Genomic DNA, 12,507 nt, shown 5'->3' on the forward strand with positions numbered 1-12,507 from the left:
TCCCCCACCAAGCCACGAAGTCCACCTTGCACTCTGTCAAGGCAGGATAGGCTGTTTTTAGCAGCTCCTGTCCAGATATGGCAACAGTATTCCATCCTTGGACGTACTTGGCTTTTATATAGATATAGAATTGCATCAGTAGTGAGATATCTTCTGGAGCGGTAGAAGGATCCCACCATCTTTCCAGCGACCTTGGCAAAAGACTTGATGTACGTGTTCCATTTCAGATCAGGAGTAAAGGTCAAACCCAGAAGCTTGTCAAAACATGGGGCCTCACCGAAACCAGAGCCATCCATCACAATTGATGCCAGCTGGGGATTAGAGCGTTGATGATGTTTGGTTTTGGATGCATTAAAAGTAACCAGCCACATCTTCCCCCACTGAACCACGCACTCGAGATCAGAGGAGAGAGAATCAGAGAGAGCTTTGTCATTTACAGCCTTTGATGTGTTGCCGTAGATGGTCGTGTCATCAGCATAGATGTCAACGAATGATTTAAGTATGTGTTTAGGGAGGTCATTGATGTAGATCAGGAAGAGAGTTGGGCCCAGGATTGACCCCTGAGGGACTCCAGCATTTATATTGCAGGCCTCCGATTTTTGTCCATTTATCACTACTCTTATGAACCTATCGGAGAGAAATGATTTAATGATTGAGAAAACATTTCCAGTTATACCGTAGCTGGAAATCTTGTTAAGTAGACCCTTATGCCATACCTTGTCGAAGGCCTTTGATATGTCAAGAGCAATTGCCCTAGAAAGGAAGCCTTTGTCAAGAGATTCACTAATCCTGTGGGATATAACCGTCAGCACATCTGTGGTAGATCTTGCAGAGCGGAAACCATATTGTGTGTCACTAAGAAGGTTATTCCTGCTGAGGTGGTTGACTATTTCTCTATTCAATATGGATTCCAGCAACTTACTCATAACACACAGGAGACTTATAGGTCTGTACTGAGAGGGAGATGACTTATCACCTGAATTCTTAAATAACGGGCAAACTGTCATGCTAGTTCTATGTCATACAATCCCGGGCAACGCTGGGTATTTTGCTAGTACATATATCTAGCTATATAATACAATCCCGGACGACGCCGGGTATAAGGCTAGTACATATATCAACCAATCTTATCTGATTCCAAGCAACGCTGGGTATTTTGCTAGGAAACAGTCAATGTATTTCCACCTATGTCGGATAATCTGCTAATACATAATACTTTTATATGAATTCCTTAAACCCTTCCTCCTTAACTGAAGATTACATAAAAACATAACCTTCCAATACTAAGAACGGCTTTCTGAATAATAATGTTTTTATTTCAGAATTTTGAATCAGCAGTTTAGCGATGTGTGATGTTTGGAATATGACATCTTGTCTCAATATAATATACGATAAATATATAATATGCATTTTTTTTTTGCTTGATAAGTGTAGTATCTCTTCTTAGAATGCAAGCGGTTTCATCTTTCGCCCCCCCCCACTAAGAAATGAAATATAGAAATGCATTGTTTACATTTTAAAACAGTAAAACTATTGTCGTTCTCTCTCTCTCTTTCTCTCTCTCTTCCATAAACAAAGAAAATACTAAAAAGAAAAGGGCCATATGTTAAAATTATGTATTGTTTCATCTCATACCTAATTGATTTTTAAGCGTTTTTTTTTGTTGTTTTTTTTTTGTTCTGAACAGTTTTGCTTGTAATGTTTCGTTTAACTATCGTATCTAACTATTTTTAACCTGCTAATGACTTTGGTAACGTTTTCATAACATGTAAGTTAATATTTTAGTTTGTATGATAGTTGCCTTTTTTACCGATAACAGTCTCTTATTATATGCAACGTTTTTATATACAGATCGCCATTACAGCTTGCTGACGTCAAGGACACGTGACATGACTCAGCGTTTATTAAATTACGTATAAATATTGTTAAAATGTCACTTTTGGGCCCACGTGTAGAAAAACGGTCAGCTGACTAACTTAGAATTGACCTTTTGGACCAAAAAATCGATATTTGTTGTCCGGAAGGACGGACTTTAATATGAAACCAAATTTGTGAAGTTTTGTTCTGTCTGTTTAAAGTTTTTGACGGACATATAAACACACATACATACATACATACATACACACATTTTCGCTTTTATATATATAGATAATGAGACTAGCAACCTCACGTCCGTGATAGAGAGAGGGTGCAGCGAAGAAAGGTTGGAGCCAATCAAATTACATTTACGTTTCTGCGATTCATTAAAAACCTTCAACCTGTTCTTCATTCGTGTTTCTAGAAAGTATGCATTTATTACTTCTTTCGACATTTCTTATATTTATTTCAAATAGTATGTCTCCCCCTCCCCCCCCCCAAAAAAAACATTTCAAAGACAAAGTGGCATCCTATTTTACCCACTACGTTGCCCTTTCTTAATAGACTAGAATTTCGGTTTATTCACTTAAAGAATACATATTAATGGAATATCATTCGCCTATTCCGAAAAGCAAATCCTCGTTCGGTGATAACAGATTAACGTTTTAACGAACAGATCGCTAAAATAAATCAAAATAGCACCTGCTTCTAAATGTAAGAACATTTTCATGTTCACAAAATATCACATTTTTTCTTTGGGAATATAGCTTTTCTTAAAGTGTAATCATAACTACTAGCAAACGAATATAAACACTTCTTCTCTTGAAAAGTGTAGTCACATTCTTACACACAAGGTCAGTATTTCTTGTGTGTAAAGCTTAGCTCTCCAACATGGTCTACATATTTTTTTTCTTAGACGAAATATAATTTTTGATACATTTCTTCATTGGCTATGTGCTTTTTATTTTCAATCAAGAAAGTATTTTAAAATGCCTTTGTGAGCAAACTTGAACTCATTGATTATAAACAGAAAAAAATCTGTAATTAAAATGCAATTTTAAATACTATTTATACTATTTGTGAAACAGCCGCTTTCCAAACAAAATGATAATCACCGCATTAAGAAAGAATTTCTTCTTAAGCGCAATAATAACCAGATTTGTTGGGTTTATTCCATATTAAACATTTAATGAGTAAAATAAAATACGCATCAAGTGCGCTTGAAAGCCAAATCACAACGTAATATTAGGAAAATAAATATTTTACTTTTTTCGAAATTTAGCACAAATATATTTCAGAGGTATACTCCATCTTTAGTGCGTTGTTTTATTCCTTTTTTTCCTTTTTTTCTTCCTTTCCATATTGTAAAGTTGGAGAAAGAAGTCTGTTTGTAAAGAGCAGCGAGTTGTATCTAGTGGTTGTATTTTGAAATGTTTGAACCGTGCGTAGGCACATCCTTGACGATTTAATGAGTTCCTATATTCCTTGTAAACTGTGAATTGTAAAAAAATATTTATGGCTCTAATATTGCCCAATTGAGCTCACTTAAATGAAGTTTGTGTTATGTGTTTATATATTTTAATATAATTCCAAGTAATATATATATATATATTATAATATAAAGCTGAATATCTGTGTGTGTGTGTGTGTGTGTGTGTGTGTGTGTGTGTGTGTGTGTGTGTGTGTGTGAGAATATTGTGATAAGTGTTTCAGTGTGAACAGGTATGTTATAATAAATTATGGGGTTTATCTATTTTATTTTTACTTTCATCATATTTTGCTTTGGTTTTGATACCCCCAAATTCAACTCAAATTTAAATCAGTCCATTTTCTTTAAGCTGTTTTTGAACCCAGTCAACAACGGGTACTTTTGCTAGTATATATATATATATATATATATATATATATATATATATATATATATATATATAGATAGATAGATAGATAGATATTGTTTTTGAAATCATAACTGATTTGTGTTTGTATGTTATTATTGAGGAAATGGTATTTTTAGTCTCGGGCAAGCGACTCTATAAGTCACTCCATCGGTCTGTCGGTCCGTCAATCGGTCGGTCTGTCGGTCTGTCCGTAACACTTTTGTGCTTGGCCTTTTTGGTTAAGATCAAAGGTCTGTTGTTAATACATGCTGTTTTGAGCTTTTTAAGTTTTTCTTGGTCTTTTAGCCAAGATCAAAGTGTATTGATGGTCTACCCTACGAATTCTACTTGAAGCTGTCGCCCATGTTGGTCCCTATTCTGAAGGATATGTTCAACCATTGGTTTGTTCAGGGCTCCATCCCTGGGCAGGTGACCAAGGGAGTGATCACATTGCTGAGGAAAGGTCAACGGCATGGTGGGGAGGAAGATTTAGACGATTTCAGGCCCTTTACTCTGCTACACACAGAGTTAAAGATTTTGACCAGGGTTCTTGCGAATCGGTTGCAGGTTGTCATCACTGACTTGATCGAACCAGACCAGAGCTATGCTGTGAAGGGGAGATCGATTCAGGACAATCTTCATCTGATACGCACGATCATAGAGGGGACAGAAGATGACGCAAAGGCCGCGCTGATCAGTTTGGATCAGTCCAAGGCTTTCGATAGGGTGGACCATAGGTTCCTGGGATCTGTGCTGGAGGCCGTCGGATTTAATCTGGACTTCCGCAAGTGGATCTCTGTACTGTATGACAGGCCGACGGTAGCGGTGCAGATCAACGGTAAGCTGTCGGAGTCTTTTGCCGTCTCCCGGTCGGTGCGACAGGGTTGTCCGCTGTCGCCTCTCTTGTACGTCCTGGCGTTGGAACCCCTCCTTCGCAAGTTAAGGGACGAGGCGACTACACCAGTCCTGCGCGGGATAGCTCTCCCTGGAGGCACACGAGCCAGGGTTTCCGCGTTCGCCGATGACATCACCGTGTTCGTGTCTTGCCCCACGGACATTCAAGTGGTCACCGAGGCGCTCGCTCGATATGAAGAAGTTACGAGGGCCGTCTTCAATCGCAGTGTCGGTGGGTCTGCGGTTGGGTGCCTGGACTGGAGTAAATCCGCTTCTGGGCATCTTCAGTTGGACCGACGGCCCGGTCCGGATCCTTGGTGTGTGGTTCGGACCGGGTCTCCAGCTGATGAAAAACTGGTCGGAAGTAGAGGCCAAGGTCGAATCCTCTGTTAAGACTTGGGTTCGAAGGAAATTGTCCTTGAAGGGTCGGGCGGAGGCGTGTGCTACATATGTCTTTCCGCTCATCCTTTACCGTCTGTCTGTACTTCCCCTCCCTGCAAAACGACGAATCAGCTTACAGGAGCACCTCGACACACTCTTGTGGAACGAGGGTAAGCATTATGTTTGCAGAGAGGTCTGTGTTCGCAATCCGAGCGAGGGAGGCTTGGGACTGCCCGATCTCCTGTGTCACAAACACGCAGAGAGGTTGGCCTTCCTGAGCCGTTCATTGTAAGTAGACGTTCCATGGGTCACTGCGGTTGAAAGCTCTTTTTCCAATCTCACACCTGACCCCTCGATCGAAGCACGGTGGAGACCGAGGGGGGAACAAACATTCTACGCCGAATGTCGGTCCGCACTTAGAGCGTTGCCGGGGACCAGTGTCCTCGAACAGTCTAGGAACAGGCTTTATCGGGAGCTAGTGGGGCGTAGCAAAAAGGAACCGCTAGTGAAACGGACGGGGATGTCGTTGGAGGAGGTCCGCTCCCAGTGGAGTTGGGCGCCGGGACGGGACTTTCTTACAAATTCGGAATTTTCCCTTACCTGGCGACTTGTCCGGAATGCACTGGCCCTCCTTGAGGAACTCAACCTTTACAATGAAGAAACCCGGGTTTACTGCCTGCGCTGCGATCAAGACATGAGAGAAACGGCCGGTCATGCCTTTTTCCGCTGTAGCAGGCTCAAGACCCTCCTAGGGTACGTCAACGAGGTAACGGCTCGCATCGATGCCAAGCGCTGGCTTGAACTCGACGAATCATATTTTGTGGAGAACATTGATCCGCCGCTGCCTAGGGAGAAAAGAATGTTTTTTCTAGCGATACTAGCAGTAGCGAGGATGGTCATATGGATCACACGTCTCAAGCGAGTCCGCGAAGGGATATCTGTTCCAGATCGGGATCTGATAGTCTACTTTAAACATCTGCTTAAAGTAAAGATCAGATGCGATTGGAAGAGGTTGCCTCGAGTGGCCTTTGACAAGAGGTGGGTGCATGACGCTAGCTTGTGCATCCGACGAGGCGCCAAGTTTGAATTTGTTGCCACCATAGGCATGGCACATGCGGTACTGGGTCCTACGGAGCCCATCCCGCTAGGTTAGACAAATAAAAAGTAAAGAGACTCTTGACTGGTGGTACAAATGAGATCCTGTCCCTCGATTTTTTGGATTTTTGGCACTAAAGAACCTTCCGATGCTACCCTACCACTACCCCCTATCTTTTTGTTTTATCATCCCCTGATCAACCCCTACTCGAAGGTCGCCACCTAATATATTCCCCCCTTTTGTTTTTAACAATCTACATATTTTACTCCCAACACCCGATATGAAGTCTTCCCAATCCCCATTAGGGATCTCACCGCTTGTTTTCGGTGCCCCGGAAAGCAGTAGGCGATCTTAGCTTAGGGAGGGACCTTACTAACAATGCACTAATTTTATTTTTTGTACATTTTTCTATATTTCCCACTCCCCAACACGAACTATTTTTCTTCCAAATTCAAGAACTTTTTATTTTTTCCAATGAATTGAACTTTTTTCACACACACACACACACACATTTTAATATAAAAAAAAATGCGCGCACACACATACGCACACACATACATACAGAAATTGTATATATATATATATATATCCTTTTTGTAAAAACGCTGGGGTTTTCATTAGTTAGCTTTAGATTCCACAGAGTGAATGAGGTATTGTGGTAAATGTTGCCAGTCAAGAGTAAAGTCGCCACAGACTCCAGTTTTACTTTAGTTACAAAGACCCTGCAACACTCCCCTCCCAAATCTTATAGGGCCTTGTGCCTAAATTTGTTTTGTCTTTTGGAGATTTTACTTTTTTAAATGTTTTAATTTTATATTGGAATTTTTTTAATTGGAATTTTTTCTTTAAACGAAATAAATTAAATATAAAGATCAAAGTGTAGTATCTTGGTCAATGTAGGGGCAACCCTTCATACCAACAGTTACTATCCAGCTCCCATTTCCCACCCATCGGGAGCTGGTCCCCTTTTCCCTCCCCCTCCCTCTCTCTCCACATTAAAAAACGGCCTTGTGCCTAATTTGCTCAGTGGGAAAGCAAATACATACATACTGCAAGCAAAGACCATATGTGGGGGCGACCCCACATATAAGACCTTGGTCAATGTAGGGGCAATCATTCATACCGATTGTCACTATCCAGCTCCCCTACTCCCCGGGGAGTTAGTCCCCATTTCCTCATCACTCCTCACATTAAAAATCGGCCTTGTGCCTAATTTGCTCACTGGGGGAGCAACTAAATACCAACCCCACATATAAGACCTTGGTCAATTTAGGGGCAACCCTTCATACCAATTGTCACTATCCTACTCTCCTACTCCCTGGGGAGCTGGTCCCCATTTCCCCTTCACTCCTCACATTAAAAATTGGCCTTGTGCCTAATTTGCTCGGTGGAGGAGCAAATAAATATCCCAACACTGTGGCAAAATATTTAGAGATTTTAAAAGAATTAAAATAGAAGTCAGAATCAGCAAACAATTGGAATCGGGAATTGAACAGAATCTATAATTGTATCGTGATCTGAAATAATATTGGAAATGTGTCAACACTAATATCTCTACTTATATGTGAAAGGAATTTTTCCTCTGTGTGTTCGGGTGAGTTCGTTCCCCATAGACTTTAAAACGACTGGGCCATTTTTTTCGGAATTACATGCACATTTGCATTATGTGCAATGGAAGTGTTCTTAGATAAGTTTAGTATCGGATTACTTCCAATAAGTATCGAAAATCGATAATCGAAACACTTCCGTTACAGTAGAGGTAATCTAATTTTCACTAAAGTTATCACTTTTATAGAACCTATGATCACAAGTGCATTTGAGATGTTTTATTACCGCACAAGCAGAAGAGCCCGACGTATAAAATCAACAGTAGTTTTTTTTTATACGACTGGAGCGCGTTCAAAATGAATTTTCTATCAAGAATACAATTAAACCATTACACTTGAATTTTGCATTTTAAATTTAAATTCAAGTCATTATATAATTTAATAAAATCAACAGTAGGTTCTCTACAGTGCAATTTAGGCTATAATATATTGTGAACTAAGTCATTGCGAGGAGGCATATGAAGCTTCCTCCCTGTGCACCGCAGTGAGTTCCTGACTAGAGCAGACAAACTAATTAATTTGATTAGGGAATGGGCCATTTAACCGATTTCGATGGCAATGAAAGTATTGGAAGTGTGGAACATTCGTTGATTCTCATTCAGTTCCGACAACGTTGGGTCAACATTGGCTAATATATATATATGCACACACACACACACACACACACACACACACACACACACACATATATATATATATATATATATATATATATATATATATATATATATAAACAACCACAGAATTCGCGCATAAGCCTGAAGAGTCCTAGAGTGGATGAAACGCGGAATATTCAGTGTAGCTTAATCGCCATATATATTTTATAAATTACTAACTAGCTCTACCTACGTATTGAGCACTTTTGAAGAAAATACTTAGTTTACGCATAAATCTATACTTTCCTATATTAATTTTATGTGAGTAAATTAAGTAGTTTTATATATATATATATATATATATATATATATATATATATATATATATATATAACTACTTCGTTTAGTCACATAAATTAATATACGAAAGTATAAATTTATGCGTAAACTAAGTATTTACTTCAACAGTGCTGATGAATCCTAACGTGGATGAAACGCGGAATATTCTGTGTAGCTCAATCGCCATATATATTTTATAACTTAATATATATATATATATATATATATATATATATATATATATATATATAAGGGGTGCCTGTATGCATATATGTATTATAATTGTGTATTTATGTATGAATGTTCATGTATTGCCGATAGAAATAAATGCTTATAATTGTAGACATATTTATCAAGCTTGCTCATTCAATAATTAATATTATTCATTTCCCGTTTCATTATCCGTTCTTACAATTTGTACGCTAAACTATTTCTGGTCTATTCTTCTTTTTCTTTCCAGGTCTTTTGCATTTCAGTTCTTTAATAACAGTATTTGCGTTTTATCTTTGCGCTTTTTTATTTTTATTTATTTATTTTTTTTATTTTTTTTACTATTTATCGATTCTTCTTTTTCTTATATTTGACGCAAATGACACAATTTGACTTCTTACAGTAACAATTCAATAACGCATTTTGTTATTACTACTGGCATATATATATATATATATATATATATATATATATATATATTCTTTTATATTTTTCCTAAGATTTTTAGAAAATATCCGAATTGCAGACTTCCAATATGTCTCTGAGTGAACTGACAAGAGAATTGGATCGATAGTCATTGTTAGAATATGTCTATGACACGATCAAAATAGAAATATTATAAGAAACATTTGTCGTCGTTGTGACGTATTGATTATTGATTGCAGTTATCCAGTTTTGAAGCCACCTACATAAAATAAGTTTCAAATGATTATAATCTAATGCCAAATGTTTTAATATTTGTCACGCAATATAGATAAAATGTAATAATACGTAATTACGTAAACTCAACGGCCATGTTTCACACTGTTCACAAAGCATTTATGGTTAAACCCAGAAATGGCTGATTTTCACGAACTCATGTCATTATTACATCGTTTTAGGACGAGTATTCTTCAAGTATATTAATATATTTTTCTGTTTAAGATTCACTACCAAAATAATAATTTTTGGTGCTAATGCACTTACTATTTATTAAATCGTATTTCCAAGTTTAATTAAAGTTTTATGATATGTTTTTTTTATTCAATTGTAAGTTGTAAGTACAGAATAAGTACAAAACACCCTCTTCTCCTCATGTTAAGAATGGCTTTTTAAAGAGTAACGTTATTATTTCAGCACGGATCAATAAGTGCATGAGTACCTATTTTTTAACAAAGTTGCTTTATAAAAGTAGATCAAATACGTATTATATTGTGTTCAATTTAGTTTTATACAAACAGGGTCTAAAAGGAGGTTAAATTGTTCGTAAAAAATGCATATTTTTACATTTTCACAACAATTATTAGATATTAATAAATAAATATCAATTTTCACAACAATTATTAGATATCAATAAATAAATATAAATTTTCACAACAATTATTAGATATCAATAAATAAATATAAATTTTCACAACAATTATTAGATATCAATAAATAAATATTCCCCAATTTTTTTTTTTTGTTATTTTGTAATGTTTTAAATATTATCTGCACACAACACAAACCCCGATTAGAAAATTTAAATAGTTCAGATTTGCACTGAATTTTTTATCCCTGATTCCTAGACATTAATACTTGACTATGCCAAGAGACCCCAGGCACTCGAAATTATTGTCTGGTGTTATTGAAGAAACTACTCACAAAAGCGGCAGCTAATCTGTTCGGCGTGCCAGGTGCATGTAAAGAAAAAGAAGTAAAGAACTTGTGTTTTTAGTTGGATATTTTTATATGTGGCATTAAGATTATGAGACTAATAGCTGCGTTAAGAAGGACACATTGGAAAAAACAGAGATGAGTGCTTGACAGCAGACATTGAAGCTGAGATTTATTGATGTTAATTACAGTGTTAGTGAAGAGGAGTTCCGGTAGTTTTTTTTTTCAGGATTACAGCTAAAGGATATTTAAATTTTCTCTAAATTTAACATATCAATATAGGCACAAATGATTAAACAGAGCTATAATCTTCGGTCTGATTCACACGTGGATATTCCTCATATCGAATTGTAATGCTGTCAGACTCAGATCGCCTTTAGCAGCAACACGTGCATTTGTAAACAATTAGCAGATGCTTTCCAACCAAATCTGTTTGAGGATAATTTAAGTAAAAAAGAAAGCAATATCCGTAAATATTTTCTTTTGAGAGAATGTCCTTATATCACAATTTTATATTGTATGTACGACGTCCAATAATTGAGATATTTCCCATGACATAGCTTAGAGGAGATGCAAAAATTATCTGTGTACAAAAAGTGACATACCAGGCAATATGAGAGTCAAGAATCGTACTCTCAATGTTGGTAACTAGCATCTCTGACGTACTGCGGTATCTAATACAAATAGAAAAAACTCTCTCTCTCTCTCTCTCTCTCTCTCTCTCCTTCTCTCTCTTTCTCTCTCACTTTCTCCTTCTCTCTCTCTCCTTCTCTGTCTCTGTCTCTGTCTGTCTGTCTGTCTGTCTCTCTCTCTCTCTCTCTCTCTCTCTCTATATATATATATATATATATATATATATATATTGGGGGGAGGAAGATGAAAAAATAATTCCCCAAATGTAACTGTGATAATCGTTGTCAGCATACCCCCCCTGCAAGAATGTGGAGGTAGCAGTGTCGGTAGGAGAGAAATAGATTTGTTTATCGCGCGTGTGTTCAAATCTAGCAGCAAGTGAATTACAGTGCATGATACAGGTATTTGTATCTCAATCAGTACTTGTCTCCGCAAAATTTGAATGAGACTTTCTTAATCAGCATAATGGAAAACTTATAAAAGTCGTCATTATAAAGACAACTGTGGAGGTGGACCTAATCTATAAATTTCCCCTTTACAAATATTAATATATGCGCAATTTCGGGAATCAGTCCGAAAAAGAATTTTTCATAAAATACTCCACCGAATCGAAATCCCTAATTATTGAAATTTACGTTCAAATGTACGGTAGGTATCGGTGAAAACAATTGGTAAAATCCTAACTTTCAAACATGCCTGTAGGTCTGTAAGAACAAATTGTAACATCTCCAAACAGTTTAACAAAATATATCAGATATTACCTGAAATAAACATAGTTATTTTCAAAGATATACGATAAAACATAAAAAGCCAATGGATGAAAGGTTTGCGTATTTTATATAGTTTTATTATAGGGGAGGTGAAAAAATAAACATAAAATATAGTAAACGATAAAATTAGTCTAACAGTTGTGGATATTTTATATATGAGAGAGAGAGAGGAAGAATATACACAGCGAGAGAATCCAGTAGCCGAGATTGCCGAAACGTTTATGTTTAAATCGGCAACGATAGATTAAGCAGGTTTAAAAAGCGAGAGAGGGAGAGCGAGCAAGAGCAAGTGAGAGATAGGGAAGGAGAAAGAGAGAGTTCGGAAGTTTTTTTTTTGTAATGTTTATTCACATGTAAATTACTGATTAGATAGATATTTAAAAATCTAAACAGAACTTGCAGTTTGTAATGTTTATTAACATCTAACAAATGTGCTTGTAAAATATTTAAAAGCAAAAGTTGTTTTTCTTTGGCAACACGCACACACAGAAACACATGTAAATGTAAACAAAATGTCCTAATTTCTTGTGTTTGTGGGATAGCATGGTAAGAACAGGGCATTAGAGAAAAAAACGATTGGCTTGTACGCACTGAACTGATTCCTGGTCTCTC

The sequence above is a fragment of the Euprymna scolopes genome, chromosome 3, assembly GCF_053919585.1.
Source record: "Euprymna scolopes isolate OS-2025 chromosome 3, ASM5391958v1, whole genome shotgun sequence".
In the NCBI taxonomy this organism is placed as follows: Eukaryota; Metazoa; Mollusca; class Cephalopoda; order Sepiida; family Sepiolidae; genus Euprymna; species Euprymna scolopes.